Source organism: Lycorma delicatula, chromosome 10 (genome assembly GCF_047948215.1).
Source record: "Lycorma delicatula isolate Av1 chromosome 10, ASM4794821v1, whole genome shotgun sequence".
In the NCBI taxonomy this organism is placed as follows: Eukaryota; Metazoa; Arthropoda; class Insecta; order Hemiptera; family Fulgoridae; genus Lycorma; species Lycorma delicatula.
The window spans coordinates 121,984,507-122,007,686 of NC_134464.1; the positions used below are offsets into that span (position 1 = coordinate 121,984,507).

The following is a 23,180-nucleotide window of genomic DNA, read 5'->3' on the forward strand; positions in this document are numbered from 1 at the left end:
GTGAAATAGTTTTCTCATTTTCGAGGTTTATTTATTAAATCGCTTGCTAATTTACGTAACTTATATTGGATTTTACTATAAGTTTCATTAATTTTTTATACTGTATTCACTTCTCTGTACAGCGTTTAAAAACAGCTGTCAAAAATGGGAAAATAGAATACGGGTAGAGTTGAAATTTAATAAAAATAAAATGTTGATACCAGTATTTTTAATAATATTCATTTTTTTTCTCTTTCCGCAGGGGGAGGAAAAAGCTCTGCCAGCCGCCGTCAGGCCAGCACTAATGGCAGTGCGGGGTTCTCCCCTGCTAAAAAAACCTGCCCCCCTATCGTGCAGGGTCCGGATCTAAGCCATATGATATGTACAGTCCCTGCATGATCACACAGGCACTCTACTATCCGAATCCGTATGACCGGAAGGCGTCCCCAGGGGGCGATCGAGGAGCGACGACTCCCGAAAATATCTATGTCCAGACAGGAGCCGGGTAAATTCGTAGCCTGTGTTACCGTGCTTTCGCTCCGCCCAGTTCCTGACGTCGCTTAATAATATTCTCAGTATGTACTGTTTTGATACGGCGTAAACAGTTTAACAAATATGTAACGTTAGAATTATAAGTAAATATGAAAAATTAAGTAATTTCAGCGATTAACATTTCTAGACCGATAACGGAAAAGTCTATTTCGTCGAAATAAAGTTCAAATATAATTTAGGCAGACCAACAGGTCCTTTCGCCAACCGTGCGAGAAACCGAAAAAAGGATATTTTTATCCCTTTATAGGGGATTGAATAATACCGGAAAATATGTTCGCTGGGAAACATTTCTGCCCTTTGAATAAAATTTTGAGATAAAGGACCCTTAAGGTCCATATCTCCTTGCCTGCTACACCTATCGTGACAAATTAATCGCCGTCACGTACAAAAAATCATCGTGCCGATTTCATCCAAATCGGTCCATCCGATCGAGAGATACCCGGTTTCTGGAATTCTTCATCGCTGAAATCGTGTCGTTTGGTTAGAAACAGACATGAACGGTAGCGGTTCGTAGCTAAATTTAACGAGGTTGATTTTCTTAGCCTTTTCAAGGCCGCGGTTAAAGTTTTCTGTAAAATAAAAGAACCGAAAACAAGAATGAATCGATAGCAAAAAGCAGGATAATAATCTAATTCTACACTTTATTAGATTCAAGAATACGGCACACCGTTTCTAAGCACATTACGCTTAAAAGGCCTATTCGGTTTAATCGAATAAATAATAAAATGACAACAGATAATATTTTTTAGTAATATTAGGCGATAAAATGTCCGCTTAAAAACACTATACTCCAACGGCGGTTAATTTCAATTTCTATGTACGCAGAAACAAATACGTTATTAGTTTTTACTAATTACCTTCTCTTTAGCCCTTCTGATTTGGCGATCAAAGAGTCCTTCCTTTCAACAGTCTTCTGATCGCTACTGAAAAAACAAATAAACACTTTCGTATTCCTTCCGCAGATGATCGAATTAGAGAAGCGAACGAAAAAGGAAGTTTCCGTAAACACGTGGCGTAAAAGAAAACTATTTTCCGCCGGCACGCCAGGGTGGGCTCTGCGGAAGCGACAGTGCTTTCTCTTCCTGGCAGTTTCCTATGTGCGCATGCGCACAACAGCTAAACACAACGCCGCTGGAACTGTGAAGCGCACAATTCCGTACAAAGATTTTCGTACCTTTTTCATAAACTGGGGGATGGCTACTGACATTAAGCTTAAGGATTAATAAAAATAACCGATTATTGGGGATTTTTCTTAAGCCAGAAATGCAACACTTGCTTATCGCATTCCAATCACACGGGTAGGCAGCTAGACGGCGTTCCAAGAATCTTCAAAAGGTTTTCAAGCTCTTTTGCCAGGGTAGTTCTAGAAAAGCGGATGAACTAAAAAGAAAAGCGCTACGTCGTTTTTAGTAATAAAAAATTACGCGTATAGAATTTTATTTCGAAAATACAAGTACATCGTTAAATTGTTAATTACATTTTTTTTTGATTTCAGTGCTCCTTTGATCAGCCAAAGAAACATAGTTTTTTGTAATTTTTTTATTTCGCGTCGTTTATTATTGTATGTAATGAATGAAATGAAATTGTAATCGCATAAAAATACCGAACCCAAGTTCAGAATCGAACACAGGACCTTTAGTACATCAGACGATTGTTATAGAACCCGACTACTAATGTGATTTATTTTTTCTCTTAGATTCATTTAAAAAATCGTAACGAAAAATTTCAGTCTACATATTAATTGTTGGATTTACATTTAATTTACACCATTATGTAAGTTATTTGAAGACACAATTAGTTTATCCTGGATAATCTCAAGATTTTTTTTTTTAACCTCAGATTTTTATTCCTTCTTAAACACATAATTAACTAGATGAATCACGGCTGATAAAAATCGCTAAATTCGTGCCTGGAATCAAACCAGAACCTTCGACATGTTAGCAGGTTGTTTGATCCAGTCGACCTACTAAACCGATTTTTTTATGCCTTATAATACACTTTAAAAGGAAAATTCAATTAAAAGATTATCGGTAAATATTTTTTAAATGTTACGAATAGAATTTAAAATATTTTAACGCTCGTTCCGAATATTTTCAAGTAAAAATTAATCTTCGTGTAATAAACGGTAAGCTATTTAGGAGTCGATAATTTATTTTGTAAAAATAAACGAGTGTAAACTGATTTCTAACATTTTTAATCTAATAAATATTTAAAAAATGGAATATTTGAGTAGACACTAATTTAGTAATTACAATGACATGTAGTTTTTTTATCGTGTTTATGTGGGTGTAATATCGCACTTAATAAAATCTTCGGTGTCTGAAATTTTATTTAACTTAGCTGTTCATTTACAGTACGTGTCTTTTCAATAATTCTAACCTTTTTACGAAAGAATTTCTGTTAAAAAGATCGTTTAATTTAGTCATATTTTATTTGAATAATACAAACAAAGGATACAAATTATCGTTTCAAAAATTGTAATTATATTAAAAATATATATAAACTCACCTTAATCAGTTATAATAAATATCTCGATAAAAATATGTAAATTGGATGGTTACGAATGGATTAGGTTAGCAACACTTCCCTGGAAGCATTGCGTAATATACCATGACTTCCCGACAACAGTGTTGTCGGATTTCATCAATTTTTTCTCTATATTCACTTTTCTCTGCTTCATCTGAGTACGGCAACGATCTTCACCGATAACATCTTCCAACTACCCTACTTTTAAACAAAAAAAAATATAATGAAAAATTATTCCATCTAAAATTTAGTTTACAGACCATCAATTTAGTTTCATTCACAATCAATTTTTTTTTTACATTTTACGTTGTCTAATATTAAATTATTTTTTCTTATTTTAATTGTGATTGCGATACGTTTCGGTTTCCAGATTTAAATGAAAATATACATTTTGACCATCCCTGAATCCATTTTGACTAGTTTCGGCGTGACGTAAAAATATAAAATATTTTGATCTTTAAAGGGAAGACACCTCGGTTTGAATCGGACTTCATCTCCTTTTTTATTTTTTTTCAACTATTTTTTTAAAATTTAAATATACTGATTTAATAATTATTAACCAGTGATTCTAAAACAAAATTACAATACATAATAATTCAATGATAATAAAAAAAAAATGAAAAAATTATTAGCGAAATAAAATTCTACATACTTTTTAAAATGTGTAAATTTAATTTAATAGGTATTACATACGTGTATATGTAATAGATGTTCGTGAAACATCTGATTATTTAATATTAATTGAAAATTATAATTTAAAATCGTATTATTTTTGGATTTTCTAGTTTACTTACGTAACAAACATCTGTAAATAAGGAATATTTGAGTAGACACTAATTTAGTAAATACAATGATAGGTAGTTAAGTTATCGTTTGTGAACCAACGGAATAAAGACGGTTTTCGAGTGTTACATCGCACTCATTAATCTCAAAGGGGAGGGTTAATAAAATCTTTTGTGTATGTATTATGTGGGTTTACGTGAAATTTTATTTAAGGTACCTTGAAGTGCATTTACATCATACTGAAGTACGTTCCTCTCTAAGTTAATTAAACGAAGTAATAATAATAATAATAATATTTTAATTATTTATATAATTTAAAAATATATATTTACCCGTCGATTTCCGTGGTGGAGTGGTAGCATCTCGGTTTTTTATCCGGTAATCCCGGGTTCGAATTCCCGTCAGGCATGGCATTTTTTATACGCTACTAAATTCCATTTCCATATTCCTATACATAAGCTTCTCTATAAATCGTCGTAGTAAATTAATTCATGAAATAAAAAAATAAGTAATTTAAATAAATAAAAATAAAAAAGAAAGAAATTTTATCTGTGATAGTAATGCATAAATCTTAAAAAAATCCGTTTTATAATGTTATTTTATAAAAAGGTAGTCAGTCGGTAAATATATCTCGAGTAACCGACCCAGAGTTAAACACATGATGTAAAAACAGATGTATGTAGACAGCTTCGGGCTTGAACGAATGTACGCGGAAATTAACGAACGCCGGTTTGAAGAATTTAACCTTCCTAAACGCTTGTTGGTCTGTCAAAACATTACTGTACGTTTTATTAAATCTTGCTTTCGTTTGAAACATTATAAATTGGTATTATTATATTTATTATAATGTGAAATATTATTCAGGTATTCAGGAATATGTTTAAGAGTAGTATTACTATTAATTTGTGATTAAAACTAATAATTAAAACCAAACTTGTATGTAAGGTAAGTACAAAATCAATTGGGTTTTGACAAAAGTTCAATGCAGCAAATTACCTAGTTTTTATATATATATATTTGTGTGTGTGTGTGTTTTATATATAAATAACCTTTATTTATCCACATGTTGATTACAATTAGTAATACTAGATGAAATGTTTCTTACAACTAAATATTAATACATAAAATAACTTTTTCTATACTATCATCCACATTTTATCTTAGTTATATTTGTAATATTTGTAAAATATTTTAGTGTAACTGCTCATTTTAAAAAAAATCTTGTACTAAGCTTTTAATATTTTCTTAACTTACACCTTAAGTATAAATATAGTCTATGTAACGTACATTTCCTATTATAATGCAATTCTTAAATATATTCTAATGTATAATTTACTCTTTTCTCTTAAAGTGTACATTACAATATATTCAACGAGTAAATAATAAGCAACCCTCCATGACCCAATGATATGAATGGCATGTAAATGAGGTGACTTAGGCTGACAATTCCCGAGACCTGTGGTTAATTGAATTTCAACCGTCAAGTATTCTGGCATATACTGTCTAGTACTCAATTTCATATAAAAGTAGCTAACTTTTACTAGGCTTTGAATCTCATAACCTTTGACTTTGAGAATCAGCTAGTAAACAACTGATTTGTGGTGAGTTAATCAGATCTGTGTGCTATCCAATATGAGTTTTTATACAGTAATTTAAAAAAGAAGTTTACACAAATTATATACTTGTAAGTACACAGTATTCAAAATAATTTGTTTACAAATTCTCTTAACAGATTTTTAATCACGTGTAAAATATTCTAATGTGCATATACTTTGGATTTAAATTTCTTTCATTCTAACAAATCGTTTAAATGGAGAAAATTATCATATTTTTTTTTAAACTCCAATTAAGAGGAAATATGTGGTTTCACCACGATGGAGCCCCAGCACATTTCAGTCAGTCGGTATCAGATTTCAATAATACTTGTTATATATATATATATATATATAATATATATACACATACACACACACATATAAAAACATGATGTAAGTCATTCATAATGAACGCCCATTAAAAACTACTGAAGATCGTGACGGGAAACACAAGTAAACCAAACAGTTTGTTTGGTTTTATATATATATATATGTGTGTGTGTGTGTGTGCGCGTGTGTTATGTTACCATTCGTTCCTGATGCGTTCATACTGTTATATGTTTTATAAGTCCGATTCTTTGAGAGAATAAACACGTATAAAATTCACTGGAGCGAATATTTGTCAGATAAATGTATTTCTCTTATTTCATATATATATATTACATACACACAAACACGCACTTATACTCACAGTGAAAAAAAGATAATCCTTGTTCCATGAAATTAAAAGGAAATTTTAAATAATAATGCTCTTTAAACATTAATAACCAATTTTTTTATTTGGGCTGAACATAAACCACAAGATAAAATTAATCTTGTTTTAATGAATGAGTATAAAAATTGTAATAAATTTACAATTTAATACCATTAAATGATTAAAAAAAAAAAAAAAATTAATTTATGATTAATGTAAAAATATTATTAATTTTTAATTACATAGAATCTGATGTTGACAACACATGATTTTTTGTACGCCTATTAAATTACACTTACACTTTTTTTAAATGTAAATACGTAAAATTTTATCTGATTAATAATTGTAGACATTTTTTCTTTTTTTTTGTTTGTTATTGAATTATTATTCATCGTATTTTTTTTATATTAAAGGTTAATAATTATTAATAAATCAATATATTTAAATTAAAAAAAGAATAAAAAAATGTAGATGAAAAAGGGGATTTGAACGGATATGCTTTCCCCTTTCAAATATTTCATTAATTAAAATTTTATTTGGCTATAACTGGAACAAATGAAAATAAATACCATTTACGATATATCGTTGAAATCCTTTCAATGTGGGCTTATTACTGCAGTTAGAAACTAGATTTTGGTCTTTTTTGGACACTTTTGGTACAGTGGATTGCAATCAAAAGGGGAGGTGCACAACGAGATGTTATAACAGTCCTAAACACAAAATTTTAACGTCCTACGGCTAATCTTTTTTGACTTATGCCAAATACTTAAGTACATACATACGTACGTACAGACGTCACGCCGAAAGTAGTCAAATTGGATTCACGGCTGGTAAAAATGGATATTTCAGTTGAAATCTGAATATCGAAATTTTTCGCGATCACAATACTTTCTTACTTCGTACAAGGAAGTAAAAATGAACTAAAATTAAAACGTGTATTAAGAAACTATTTTTTTATGCATTTTGAATTATTTATTTATTAACAAAATGGATCACTTTTTACGTTTTTTTTTATTTTTTAAGATAAATTCTCTCTAATGATCATCTTATAAGTTTTTTCGGAAATTGTTATTGTTGTATCTGGCCGGGATTAGAACTCGGTACTCTGAACGAAAGGCCGAGACGCTACCGCTCAGCTACGGAAATAGAGTAATAATTAATTTTATTTTTCACTTTTAAGTCGGTTCAGCTATAATTACGTTTTGATTGTTTTGTTATACATTTACCATAACTAGGCGGGAATTCAACCCACGACTTTCAGTGTAACAGGGGGAGAAGTTATTTTCCCGTTGTTGCATTTTTCATTCGTTTTACTTATTTAATTTTAAATATTTAGTGATATGCGATATCAAATTTCTATTTGCGCGCGTGCGATTGTTTTAACGTGCACTTTTGTATTAATAAAAAGTCACATGATTTGAGGTTTGTCCGAAATGGAACATTAAATAAACGGTAACTATCAGTTCTATTTTATTTATCGTAAATACAGGGTGATTTAGGAGGAAAGGGAAATAATTTGGGAACCGATTCTAGATCTTGAAATAAAGGAAAAAGTTCACCTACAAACGTATGTCCGAAAACGCTTGTTTGTAAAGTTACGGCTAGCGAAGATTTCGCTCGGATTTCAGTTCCCCTGTGAAATAAGTCATACTGAAATTTTTAAGGCGTTATATAAGGGGTAAAATTGATTGTTTCTTATGTTTTTTGTTTGTTATGTTGTGTTTTGACCCCACCTAGCGGGTGGGTTCGGTGTCGACATATTTACGAAACAAACAAACAAATATACAAATAAACTTTTTTATTCTATATATATATATATATATATATAAATGGCTTGTTCGTATGTGTGTCCGCTAAAGACCAAAAAACTAATGGACCGATTTACGCGCGGGAAAAGGGGAAAATGAAAAACGGGGAAAAGGTGGAAAGAGAACAGGGGAAAATGGGAAAGGCTAAAAAGGAAACTGGGTGAGCGATGAGGGAGAAGAGCGAAAGGGAGAAGTTGGAAAGGGAAAAGGGGAAGGAGAATAAGTGAAAGGTAAAATTTGTGAAGTTCAGATTTTTAATTTTTTATGAAATTTTCAATTGTGTTCATTTAAACTCTCTCTCTCTCTCTCTCTCTCTCTATATATATATATATATATATATATAGCAATAGCGAAGCATTGCCGGGTCTGCTGGTATTTTAATAAAAATTAAAAAGGAAAAATTGTAATTATGGAATAACAGATTTCATTTGCGCGCCGCGTGTGTGTGCGTGCGAAATCTTGCAATGATAAATAAATGTAATAAAATAAATTTCTTATAGTAACAAAAAAAAAAAATAGTCAATGATCAATGATAAAATAATAAGATAATTTATAAAATTGTTTAGTTTATACGCCGACAGAGGACTTTAGCTAAGACGAATATTAGAGGTAATTCTTTTTTTATTTAATTTTTTTGGGATGACGTAACAAGTAAAGACAACTGACAACTATCACTGTGACAATGCGTCGATGGTGAGACGGGAAAGGGGGGGGGGGGAATGAACAAAACACAGGTGGCTTCCTTCGTTCTGATTGGCTACCGTCGGACAGTAATGATCACGCGATACAATTCAAATACAACTGTAAACTTGAGTATATGGTGTATATGTGTGTGTGTTGCTGTCCAGCAATATATTAATAATCTCTATTTCTTATATAGACGTTCGATATAATTAAATTAAATCAAGATTTGTCGATTATTTTATATTTACTACATTTTATTTAAAATAATAATTAATCTCCCGTAATATTTATAATTTTTTTTTTTAGAATTAAAAAAAAAAGATTCTAATATTACATAATAACAGATAAAATTTTTCCAGTTTTATTTACAATTCGACCTTGTAATACCTACGGTAGATGACATTGACATATTAAACAAAAGCAAATTTTTGCCCAGAATCAAACCCTAGACCGGTAGATTTAGAAAGCCAACATGCTACCAACTATATCGACGTGTTTTTTATACGATAAAATGTTACAAACTTATTTTTAAAATGAAATAGTACATTAAAGGGTAAAAAAATGAATATGTAAAACTTGTAATTAACTCGATTATATCTAAGGTCACACTAAATTAAACTAATATTTATAATCTGTTCTTTTTTTTATTAATTTATTTCACTCGTATTGACAACATACAAAGGTATCTACAATTTTTTTCTTTTCCTCAGGGCCAACTGTTATGTATTGCATCACAGGATGAGATGAAACGGCAATTTTGTAGCGCGTGAAAATGCCACGCTGACCGGAATTCGAACCCGGGACCTCCGGATAAAAGGCCGAGACGCTACCTCTCGCGCCACGGAGACCGGCAAATGTCCCTTACTATTCACGCATTTTTTTTTTGTATTATGTTTTTTTCTTTTTTCACGTTATGAATTTTGATAATAATTTAAGATATGCCAAGCCTAACCGGAAATCGAAAACAGAATTATTTATTGTACAAAAAGAACGGAATTCAGGTGAAACGTCACCCTCACTGTTTTAACAATATATACGAGGAAGAGTTAAATAAAAATATTGTGTGTGTGTGCGCGCGCGCGCCCTCAATTCTTTAATTACGCGACAGACTTAAAAATTAACAAAATATTTTCTGTACATCACGGATCCATTCTTTTGATTTTATTGACCCAAAAAATGTACGGGAACAGTATTTTTTATAGAAAATTTACCGCATCAGAACTGTCAGGTCAATTGATATGCTTAACAAACAGTCAACACATAATACGCGTTACAACGGCAACAGGACATATTTTTTTACTACTACCGTTCTGGTCGGCGAAAAAAAAACAATTCATTTTAATTTATCAGACTAAATGTATCACATAACCGACTTAGATCCGAAAGATTCTGGATGCGGATTCCGTTAATTTTTTACGTACAAATTATTTATCTACCTCGCTGTCATTAAAAAAAAAAAAAAAAAAAAAAAAAAAAAACAATTTTAAGTTTGAGCAATGAGCCTGTAAATTAAAACAAAAATACTAAATAACAATCGAAGTCGCCTGAATCTCAATCCGGTCGGCTCCATTCATATTTAAAAAAGGAAATATTAAATATTCAAACCGTTTATATTTAACCCGACCTCTTCTAAGAGATCGAGTAAGATAACAAATGTCGAGGCTTACACAACCGCATTTCTCTTCAATAAAAACGGTCTGAAATACTCCTAACCTGCGCGTGCGTTCCCACGCTCGGTATGGGGAAAAAGAGACAGCAATATTATTTTTCACTTAAGATGCAGTTAGTACAATTAATTACCGTACCTAACTTCACACGGACACTGCCCAATTTTCAACCTTACCGCACATTTACGCCTAATCATATCTCGAATAAGTATAACAGTAAAAAAATAATACAATTTAAGTACAATTTGTATTTAAATTCAAAATAATAAGAATAATAAAAAGCGTATAAAACATAATTTTATAAGATGCCAAAAAAATTATACGCACAAGGCCCCATAAAATTGTGGAGACGATCATTAATTTTGAAACTTTAATACATTTTTAGTAAAATGCATAAAAATTTTACGACTTCCTAATTACTTTCCTATAATCTTTATTTTTTCGAAGGAACTGCCCGAGGATGTAAATTCAGAAAAAATGGAACAGTCGAGGAATCGATTACTATTTAATTTAACGGGTTGGTTAATTAGCTTTATTTGTTACGATTTAATAACTAGTAGATGACTAAAAGACGATGAAAAATGTGAATCTTTACCTAGCGAAAATATAAAACGGAATAATAATATTTCCTGAATGAAGCTGAGGAAACTCGCACGACGGAAAGAGTAGTAGCGTCAATGGAAAGTTCTGGTAAAAGTAATAAAGTGAAATGCTAGCGCATTACATAACGAATACCTTTGTTATAAATACACACTTGCTTAAATTTGAATCTTGGTTCAACAAACGATATTTTTTTCGGTATTTAAAAAACTATTTTTCTCTTAGATTTGTCATCGCTTTTAAGTCGCAAAATGTTTGAGATATCGAGGTCCGAATAATCGACGTTTTAATAAACATTTATTTCAGATTATATTTAATTAGAATCAAAATTATTTTCCCAATTTTTTGCAAGAAAATATCTCTAATAATTCAAGTACTTGAAACAAGCAATAATTTATGTAAATTTTACGGATAAATAAAATATGTGAGGTCGGATGTATAAAATCAGTCATTATTTTACTAACTGTATTATAACAACATAAAAAAAAATAAAATAAACAAAAAAGTTATTAAGTATGATTTTTTTAGTTTTTAACACTAGTAATTAAAACGAAAAATATCATAAGTTCATTAATAGAACAAAACTGTATTGTCAAATGGAGAATATAACATCGATTTCAAATATTTTAGGAATTTTTTTTATATATATATATATATAAATAAAATATAAAATAAAAAGTAAAATTATAATATATTGATTCGTTAATAAATTTAAAAAAATAAATAAAAAAATTTTACCGTAAAAATTAAAAATTGTTTTTTTTTTCTATCTTCTTACCGGTTAGTTGGAACCGATTTATTCTATGTAAGTAAATAAGTCAAACGCAATGCAGCGGACGATGCCAAATTTGGCGGGTAACAGGGCAAGGGAGAAGAAAAAGTCAGGTTAAATGGCAACAGCGTCTGTCGGTCATTAAATGTTAGAATACAAAAGCTCCCTATTGAGTCTCTGTACATAACCGAAGCGAACGATTCTTAAATAATTTTTAGGTAATTTTCAGTTTCAGTAAATATTATTCTCTCTTATAAATAATATAATATATTACATTATTTATTTATTTGTATACTCACACACGCGCGCACAATTTTTAATTTTAATTGTATATAAATATTGAAATATACTTTTCTATATAAATATAATTTTTTTTCTCACTCAAAATCTGTTATATGAAAACCTTTGCTATAACAAATTTTACTAGATAATAAAAATATATTTTTATGTTTTTATTCTCTCTCTCTCTCCCCCCTTCACACACTCTCTCCGTTTTCTCTCTCTCTCTCTCTCCCTCCCCCCCGTCAATCACTCTCACATAGTTTTTTGTAATTTCTTTATTTCGCGTCGTTTATTATTGTACGTAATGAATTAGATGAAGTATAACCGATAAGGAATGCCGAACGATGCCGAGATTCGATCCCAGGATTATCGGTATAAGTCGGTTAATTTACCAACCGATAGATCTAAGGAAGGTCGTTAATCTTTTTTAAAAATAGTTTTCCTCTAAAAGAACGATCGACTAAACATTTTCAACAATTTTGTGATGTTTTTTCAATTTATCTTAAAAAAATGTAAATTAAACCACGGGAAATGTTAAATATAAAAATTTGTAATGAACTATTTGTCGTATATATGTCGTTGTACTGTTTACGAATAATTTCTGCTTAAAATATTATGTAGGCATAATTATTAAGATATATGATTATACCGAGTCCTTACCGGGTGTCGAATTCATATTATAAAATATTGGTTGCCTTCTACAAACCCACGACCGATGTTTTTTTCCTTTCTTACTTATATTATTAAATATATATGTTAAATAAAAACTACGCCGATAAATTTCTATAGATATTTTTACAAATTTATTAAAGCAAAAATATATGCGTGCTCAAACTTAATATATCTAATATAACACTCACGAAATACCCATTCCTTATATCAGTTTAGTTAAATACGATATAGAATGTATTTTACTCCGTTGTTAACTAATGGCCAAATAACCTAACATATAACTTGTGTTTAGTTTTTCGATATTGTTTAATCGCTATTTAGAACTATAAATTATTAAGAGATAAATGCAACAAATTTATTTATTTATTATTATTAAATTTATTAATTTATTTTGTAAAAATAGACGAGAGTGAATTGGTTTCTAACATTTTTAATCTAATAAATAATTTGAATAATATATACACAGAATAAAACCACTGCCAATTATTGTTTCAAAAATTGTAATAATATTAAAAAAAATAAATACAACTCACCTTAATCAGTAATAAGAAATATCTCAGTAAAAAGGTGTAAATTGGATGACGTAGATTAGCTTAGGTAACAGCGGTCACTCTAGGCACTAATTGTACTGCGTATTCAGTCATCTCTCTACCGATAATTCCCGCCAAAAACTAACTACAAGACAAAACATCTCGATGAATTTCTTTAGTTACAACACACATAATGCTTCTCATCGTCTCCCCACTCCGGAATGACGTCATCGATAGACTATTTTAAACGACAAAATTTATAATTTTGAAAAATTATTACATCTAAAATTCGGTTCGCAAACTGTTTCTTTCACGTCGTCTAATATTTAATTGTTTTTCAAATTTACTATCGATCTTGACCGATTTATAATTAGATAAATTATTAAAGAGAATAAATTTTCCCTTAAACTGTAAATGGACATACATTGTATTACTACAACAGCCAACCGTACACAAAGGGGTTATAACGAGATTTTTACTTATTATTTAATTACATATAATAATTATTTTATATACGAAATCAAGCTCAAGATATAGTACATGTAAATACGGACCCGCACGCGCGCGCACATACAATTTTGTTATTAAGTGTTACTATATTTTTTAAATATCAAATCAGGAATTAAAAAAAAAAATATTAAGTTTGTAGCGCGTACATACACCCGTAGATATATTTATTAATTCACTTTATTATACATGTAAATCCTAATTTTATTTTATTTAGATATTTAAAAATATATTTCGTCGTTTTAATTAATACTTGGCTCTCAATGAATAAAACAATTTAATCCAAAAATGTTTGACTTTATTTAATTGTTTTATAAGATAACATTCAATCCTGCTATTTCGTAAGAGATTTATAAAAGCACTAGACTCTGTCAAGGTCTAGACTGTGTCAACTAGACTCTGTCTGTAGTCGGTGGAGTGAGGAATGTTTACAAAACAACGAACGCCAGCAAAGAACAGTTTTTTTTCTTCATCTCACGCATTATTAAAACAAATATTCTTTATCTATTTTAAATAATTTATTAATTTTAACTAGCAGACGCGGCAATTTCTTCACTACGCTAGATTTCAGTATAAATATATATATATATATATATATATATATATATATATCCTTTCTCACTTTAACTTTTCCCTTCCCAATTTTAATTATACCACGTTCCATTTTCCTTTTCCTTGTTTTTCTTTCCATTATCTCTCTCCCTCTTCCTATTTCCCCTTTCCCGTTTTCCCCTTCTTCCCTATTTTGATTGTATTACTTTTCCGATTTTTCCCTGTATCGTAGCATCTTTATCTTTTCACCTTGTACTGTTACTCCGAATCTAAATTGTTCTTTAACATCATTAACTGCTAGTTCCAATAAAAAAAAACGGGGATAGGGAACATCCTTGTCGGACTCCCTTTCTTATTAGGGCTTCTTTCTTATGTTCTTCAATTGTTATTGTTGCTGTTTGGTTCCTGTACATGTTAGCAATTGTTCTTCTATCTCTGTATTTGAACCCTATTTTTTTTAAAATGCTGAACATTTTATTCCAGTCTACGTTATCGAATGCCAAGTATGTCGATTTGTTTTTTTTAAATCTTCCTTCTACTATTAATCTGAGCCCTAAAATCGCTTCCCTTGTCCCTATACTTTTCTTGAAACCAAATCGGTCTTCTCCTAACACTTCTTTCCACTCTCCTCTCAATTCTTCTGTGTAGAATTCTAGTTAAGATTTTTTTTAATTAAAGCGAACCAAATCGAACTGTCAGTTACAAATCCTTTTGTTTTTTTTTGTGAAAAAATTATTAATTATACATTTAAAAAATACATTTTTAAATATATTATATCGATAATAGTTTAAAAGTATTTTAATATAAAAACTATTAACTCGAACATTAAAACTAATTAATGCAGATTAATAAGGAAATAATAGTAAAAAAAAAATATCTAACAGTATAAAATAAAAACGTGACAACGTTTTATTATCACGTGACAACGTGATATCGTTCTGAAACAACGATATAGTGGGAAAAAATTAAAATTGTCGTAACTTTGTGTAGTTGTGATTTTATATAGAGAATGGATAACGTAACTGCTAAAGTGTATTCCCTCGTTCGCGCCACAATCGTCAAAACAACTTGGCAACAGTGTCAAAATATGTGTTACATCGATGAAAAATTATACCGCTTTATATTATTAGCTGCTTCCAATGTATAAAGCTATGTAGTGAAATTAACAAAACTGACAGTAATATTTTCTTTCTGATAACTCATTAATCTAATATAATTTGACAACGTTAATATAATTAATGTTGTCATATCATACAGTAAATAATATTTATTTACCGTTATTTTTAATATTAAGTAAATAATATTCCTTTCTTTGCGATCTGTAGTGGCGTTTTTAAAACAGTATCAAATTTCGTTTATATGATTATTTGTAATCAGCGTATTCAGTATATTATTTAAATACATATAATAATCGGTTAATATACGTAATCAAGCTCAATATATAGTACATGTAAATACGGACCCTACGCGCGCGCACATACAATTTTGTTATTAAGTGTTACTATATTTTTTAAATATCAAATTAGGAATTAAAAAAAAAAAAAATAGTATTAATCTTTTTTAGATGTAACATGCATGACCTCCATGCTGTTAGAGAGGTCATTTTACCTGCTAGACTAAAAGTTCCAGATTCGATAGTCGGTTAGGATCTAGGAAATTTATAATAGTCATCTTCTCAAAAAGAAAAATAACAGAACCGCATCTTTTATGATGCAGATTATAGAAACGAACGGTATGCAAGGAGGTAATGAATGATTAGTATTATTTCTAAATTTCAAAGTTATAACATCTAGCCGACCTCCATATTTCACGGTTCGGACCGTCTACAATACCCAAATCGAATGAATGTGTAAGCGCGTATATACACCCGTAGATTTATTTATTAATTCACTTTATTATACATGAAAAACCTAATTTTATTTTATTTAGTACTTTTAAAATACATTTCGTCGTTTTTAACTAATTTTTGGCTGTCAATGAATGAAACAATTTAATCCACAAATTATATTGAAAGTTATTTAAGCGACATGTAATTAAATTTTATTTTAAAATTTAACAATCGTATTAGTTAAAATGGAATATTTGAGTAGACAATGATTTATTAAATACAGTGATACGTAGTTTGTTTATTTTGTATAAATAAGGAAAGGAAAAAAGACGATTTTCGAGTTTAATATCGCACTCAATAGTCTCTTAGGGGAGGTTAATAAAATCTTGTGTGTGTGTGTGTGTTTTAAACGATGGCAGATTGTCATATGTACGTAATCTTTTTACTACAGAATAAATGAAATATAAATAAGTTTTGTTCGTTGAAAAATTTAACGTTTTATTTTTGAAATAAATATTAAAGAAGTTTCAGAACCGTCTAATTTAGCTCCCGATTCATCGAGGATATTTACTAATGATATGATACTATATATATTTTTAAATACGGTTATAAAGAGTTCCTAGACTATAAAATAATTAAAAGTTAATTAATTCCGATCACAGATGGTAGTTAACAGGTTGGAAAGTAACATAGTTAAATAAACCCGATTACTTTTTTACAATCGTAATTTCTTTTTCTCGGAAAACCATTGAAATTCACTTAGATAATGCGATTCTAATTGAAAATAAGAATTAAATCAAACCAAATCGAATGTCTGTTTGAAATCAATCCTTTTGTTTTTTTTGTGAAAAAATTATTAATTACATTTAAAAAATACATTTTTAAATATATCAAAAAAAGTTATTTTTATCACCAAATTATGGTCGCTATCAATGTCTGCTCCAGGGTAAGTTTTGCAGTCAACGAGTTGATTTCTAAATCTTTGCTTAACCATGATATAATCTATCTGATACCTTGCAGTATCGCCTGGCTTTTTCCAAGTGTATATTCTGCTATTATGATTTTTAAATCGGGTGTTGGCAATTACTAAATTATACTTCGTGCAAAACTCTATAAGTCGGTCCCCTCTTTCATTCCTTCTGCCCAGCCCGTATTCACCCACTATATTTCCTTCCTTGCCTTTTCCAATGCTTGCATTCCAATCTCCAACTATTATTAAATTTTCATCTCCTTTTACGTGTTTAATTGCTTCATCAATCTCTTCGTATACACATTCTACGTCATCATCATCATGGGTGCTTGTAGGCATATAGACGTTAACAATCGTTGTCGGTTTAGGTTTTGATTTTATCCTTATTACAATGATTCTATCGCTATGCGTTTTGAAATACTCCACTCTCCTCCCTATCTTATTGTTCATCACAAAACCTACTCCTGCCTGCCCATTATTTGACGCTGAGTTAATTACTCTAAAATCACCTGACCAAAAGTCGCCTTCCTCTTCCCACCGAACCTCACTAATTCCTACTATATCCACATTTGTCCTACCCATTTCCCTTTTTAAATTTTCTAGCCTACCAACCTTTTTCAAGCTTCTAACATTCCACGCTCCGACTCGTAGAATGTTATTTTTTAATTTTCTGGTGACCCCTTCCTTAGTAGTCCCCACCCGGAGATCCGAACGGGGGACTATTTTACCTCCGGAATATTATACCAAGGAAGGCGCCTCCATTATTGCTATGTGAAAATGCAGAGAGCCACATTTTCTTGGAAAAAAAGCAGCTGTAGTTTTCCATTGCTTTCAGCTGCGCAGTACTCAGAGGACTGAGTGATGTTGATACGGCCGTTTAAGTCATTGTGACTCCCGCCCCTAACAACTACTGAAAGCGCTGCTGCCCTCTTTCAGGAATCATTCCTTAGTCTGGCTCTCAACAGATACCTCTCCGATATGGTTGCACCTTCGGTCCAGCTACTCTGTATCCCTGAGCACTCAAGCCCCCTCACCAACGGCAAGGTCTCATGATTCATATTGGAGGTTTATTTTTTTAAGAGACAAAAAAAAATAGGCGGTTACGAAACTTAAAGATTTGCCGATTTAAAAACAAAATGTTAAATTTATCTCTGAACAAAACCTATTAGTATTCAATATTCGTTAACACTTTGGAAATTGAGTTAGTTAAAGACATCCGATTGCTTTATTGTATTCATAACCTCATTTTCTCGAGAAATCATTGAAATTATTTCACGGTGCGATTCTGATCGATTAAAGCGTTAGACATTCCTCTTTTTGTTGTAAAACTTATTTATTAAATAAAAAATACATGCAGCAAAACATATTGTGTTATTTCGATGAAAAATGCATTACTTTCCAGTTATTTGTAGTTAATTTATCTTGCGTTTTACGAATATTTTGTATAAATACAAAAACTTAGCTACTTTGAAAGTGTGTTTAATTGATTCTACATGATCTCAAGAAATTAACTGTTGCGTAAGGAAATATTCAAAATTAAAATATTTTATCAGAATTGCTCTTTAAAATATTAAAAAATTACAATTTTTATTTAAATTTTGACTAAATTTAACTGCAGTCGCGTAGATTTTAAGTTGAATCGACGCGATAATTTCGATAGTAGGGATCTTTATTGAAATCTATTTTTTGCTCTCGACTTTAATATTATTTTTCATCTATTTATTCAAATTTACTAAATATTTCAACATTTGTTCAGCACCTTTTATAATTTTCGAATTTCTAAATTTTTGTTATTAATCGCAACGCATTAATAAAATGACCGGCCAATTAATAAAGGGACTGAGCGAGTGAGTGTTAGGGGTGTCATGTAGAAACGGAAAGAATTGAAGGACATGATCTAAAATATTCATAGAAACTCGTGTCCGCAACACGTTTTTTTAAAGCCTGTGAAAAATGTATTTATTTATTTAAATTCGCTTGAACAGATACAGTACAGTGGTACATACGTTTTAATCTAAAAATGTAGACGCGATAAATAATTTCTATTAATACGCATCAAGTCTGATCTCAAAAGTAAAATACTTGAGCCGAAAGCAAAAGTAACGATAAACACAGAGTAATCGAACAAAAAATCTTATCAAAATCATTATTTATATCTAAAATACCACTTATCATATACAATAGATACCGTGTAATAAAATATCTTATAACCCGTGACCGGTATACGTTACCGGTACCTATTCGTAATTTATACGACAGTAGGTATTTAGGTAAAATAAAAACAAAAAGCTTTTCGTTTATTTTTGACTTATAGAGTGGCAAACGTGTAATAGTCGTTTAAAATTAATTCAAAATATTCTGCAAAAAACAATTGTTATATCAATTTTTTAAAATAATATTATTTATATTTAAATAAAATGAAATTACCCTTACTAGCAATTTGTCCGAGCTCTCTGTTTTTAGCACTTTCGGTCGTTCGACCATCCTCAGGAATTTCAATTTGAGATCATGTAGAATGTAAATTTATAAAATGTTATAATCGCAACGGGTGGTCATAGTATAAAGTCAGTTATGTCTGTTGCGCAAGAAAGTCGCAGTTTTTATGCAGATGACGTCTTAACATGACTAACTTTATACTATGATGTCCGGTTGTGATATTAACATTTTATAAATTTACATTCTACATGATCTCAAATTGAAGAAAAACTTTTCCTGAGGATGGTCGAATGGCTGAAAGTACTAGAAAAGAGAAAGCGGACGAATCGTTGGTAAAGTTGAATTTCATTTTTTCTTTTTTTTGTAAAATTTTCTTTTAAGTTTTCGTCGGTTTTGTTGTTCATAGAGTCGATATGTTTAAAATTTTATTTGTTTTTTTTTGACATTATTTACATCGATCTTCTTATAATTAAATTCTCTACAATTTACGTTTAAAAAACGTACGATTTATCGCCAATTTAACAACGTTATTGTACGTCAAACGTAGAAAAATATGTTTTTTGACCCTATTTTTGGCGTTTTACACGGGATATATTAGAAACTAAGAGAGATACAGTTCTGGGACCTATTTTTTTTTCGATTTCCCAGCTCAAAAACCGTAAGAAGCAATTGAATTTGCCCCCTTAATTGACCTTCCCAGAATTTCAGAAAGCCTTAATTTACCCGCAGGAATTGAAACTCGGGTGAAATCTTTCATCCTGTACAACTCGCTAACGAAGCGTTTTCGGACCTATATTTATATGTACTTTTTTCTTATTTTTAGCCTCTAGAATGAGCTGTCAAAGTATCGCCCTATCCTCCTGAATCACTCTGTATATAAATTATTTTACAGATTTCGATAGCGTTTGGTACCGTCTGTATTAATAGCATTGTTTAAATTAAATTTCCACTTACCGACAATTTAAAAAGTGTAAATCCTAGTACTTTCGGAGCTGTTACTCCATCTTCAGGGATTTTCTAAAAGATGTTAATTTAGATTCAAATCGATAATCGTTTTTAAATTAAACCGTTATGTTCATAATAGTCGGTCGACAAGAATAAAATTAATTCGTACGTCATTAAGACAGTAACTTCATGTTTGTAAGATGTTTGCGACTACTATGAACATAAGCGTTTAATTAAAAACGATTATAGATTTGAGTTTAAATTTTAACATCTTTTAGAAAATCTCTGAAGGTGGAGTAGCAGCTCCAAAAGTACTAGGATTTACACTTTTTAAATCGTCGGTAAGTGGAAATTTAATTCACGCGATGGTGATGTCAAAAAAATGGGGTATGGTTTTTTTTTTATTTCTCGATGCGTCATGACCTAGGGTCCCCAAAAAATAAAAGAGGCAAGGGGTAATGTTTATACGTACGTGTGTATTTTTCACACGTATCTATATTCCCCTACGTGTGTCGGCGTGTTTTAAGCTTAATAATTTTGAACCGGATATACCGATTTTGATGATATTTAGAATAGAAACACAAAAGGCAATTTGTCGGTAAAGGTTTGGGCATCTCCAGAGGATGAAAATGATTGTTTCTTTGAGGGAAATTTTCTCAAAATTTGCAAACGTAATCCCGCCTAAATCAGTATATGCGGTACGTGCTTATCTTAAAGAAATTTGTTCCTATATTCTTCCCTTCCCGATAACAAAAAAAACGTATCTTTTTATTTATCGCATATTTTAACGATTTTTTAATGTCTTCCTAAGCGTAGATATATTGCAAGTAGAAAAAAAAATACCTCGGGGACGATATTGGAGCGATCAAATTTTAAAAACTTTTTTTTTAATAAAAGGAAAGAATGTGTTTATCAGATTTTAATTTTACCAGGACGCGTCTTTTTGGTATGACAGAGAACAAAGGAAAAATAATTAAATTCTACGAATATACTACGATAAATGAAAAATTAAATTTTTATCCTGTTTCTTATTTACGAGGCTCGGTCGATAAATTTTTCACACCGGTGTGTTACACGGAGACAAAAGGTATTATCAAGTATTGGCAGGCGGCACACGATAGCTAAAATCTCCCTTACAAACTTGCGATAATGCGTTGAAATCCTTTAACCGTTTGTTTTCAGTAGCAGTTAAAACGGATCGAGTACGGCGAACATCAATAACCTCTGTTTAAAACAGCGCGTATCGATGGAATTTTTAACAACAGAACGTGTGAATCCGACGAATATTTTTCATCGTTTAAAAGAGATTTACGGTAGCGAAACTGTCGACAGGAGTAATGGGAATAGGTGGGCGTTGTAATTTCGCGAATGGAAAGCTGGCAAAATCGAAATTTGAGGACGTAACTTGCAGCGGACCACCGATTTCTGTGACCGACGAGAAACATCGAAAGCGGGTGAACGATTTGCTTCAAAGCGACCGGCGAATCGCCCGGCAACGCATCGCTATTCAGTTAAGCGTATCTAAAGAACGAGTAGGTCATATTATCGAGCGACTGGGTTACCGTAAAATCTGTGCACGACGGCTCTGATGGCTCTCCGCAAGCTGAAGTTTGAGCCCGTTCCGCATCCGCCATACTCGCCGGATTTGTCTCGGTGAGATTTTCACTTCTTCCCTCATCTCAAGAGGGATCTCAGAGGTAATCATTTCACCACCGACGAACAGTTGAAGGAGGCTGTAGCCGCTTGGATCCGAGAAAGACCGCCAGCATTTTTCAGTTCCATTACCGTTATCGAAGATAGAAATCATTCGTGTCATCGGATTTACTGAGAAAGTTGAGAAACGAAGCGGTTTCCTATTATCTCCTGTACTCGGAAGAAGATACTTATAACATCGGTTATCGATTCGATACACTGAATTACAGCTGTTAATGAACCCTACTGACCAGTACGGTTCATCGCTATCACTCTATTCCCCGCAAATGTTACCCGAATATTAAAAATCATTACATTCAGAGAAAACAGTTCTGATTGTTGTCTTTCGTACTATAAATGTTTTATACTGTTTATAATCGTATAATAATAATAATAATGATTAAGACAGATTATAGTTATAATCTGATATACTATAGAAATAATATTATCTATTAATAGTACAGGTCGACAAAAAAAAAAAAAACAATAATTTGGAACCGAGATAAAAGTATATGAATGAGAAGGTATTGTTATGCTGAATCTTAAAATGAAACCGGTTTTTCATTCAGAAAAACCGATGTTTAGTTATGACCCTTTAAAATATTGAGAATTTTCTTAAATAATAGAATAAAAAAAATAATAATTACAATTAATACCTTTATTTCCAGATGTTTACGCTTATCTTAATTTCTTTTTTCTTATTTTTTTGTGTTCGGTGTAGTCTTCTCTTTTTATGATCCAGCAGCATTCACCCGTCGTAGATTCATCTCATCTGCCTTGAATAGTTGTTCCATTTGCAATACCTATATCTGGCGGGACATTATACATATAATCGAATTTCTTTTAATCCTTAACTGGGCGCGCAAGAATATATATTATAGGTATTATATATAACGTATAGGTTACTTATGTTAAAAGTCGTCAAAATCGGTAACAGATTCTATATCCGATGATTCGCCGCTGTAAACATACCTATAGCGCGAAGCGTATGATGTACGCGTTCTTTTTAGACCGAATACTACCGCTTAAACATAAACTCCGCCAACTGTCCGATCAGGTGGTGTTTCGTGTTTCCAAATCTAGGTATTTTCCCCTTAATTTCACGC

General features: G+C 30.9%; 1 long non-coding RNA gene across 1 annotated transcript in view; it reads right to left on the reverse strand.

Annotated features, from left to right (window-relative positions):
* LOC142331230 (uncharacterized) overlaps window positions 1-13,271 on the reverse strand; it is a 226,045-nt gene extending 212,774 nt beyond the window's left edge. Inside the window, exons 1-2 of the long non-coding RNA XR_012757925.1 lie at window positions 13,148-13,271; window positions 3,040-3,258 (exon numbers count right to left, since the gene is read on the reverse strand). This is a non-coding gene — a long non-coding RNA (uncharacterized LOC142331230). The remainder of the gene's footprint in view (window positions 1-3,039; window positions 3,259-13,147) is intronic.
* Between the last annotated feature and the right edge of the window lie 9,909 nt (window positions 13,272-23,180).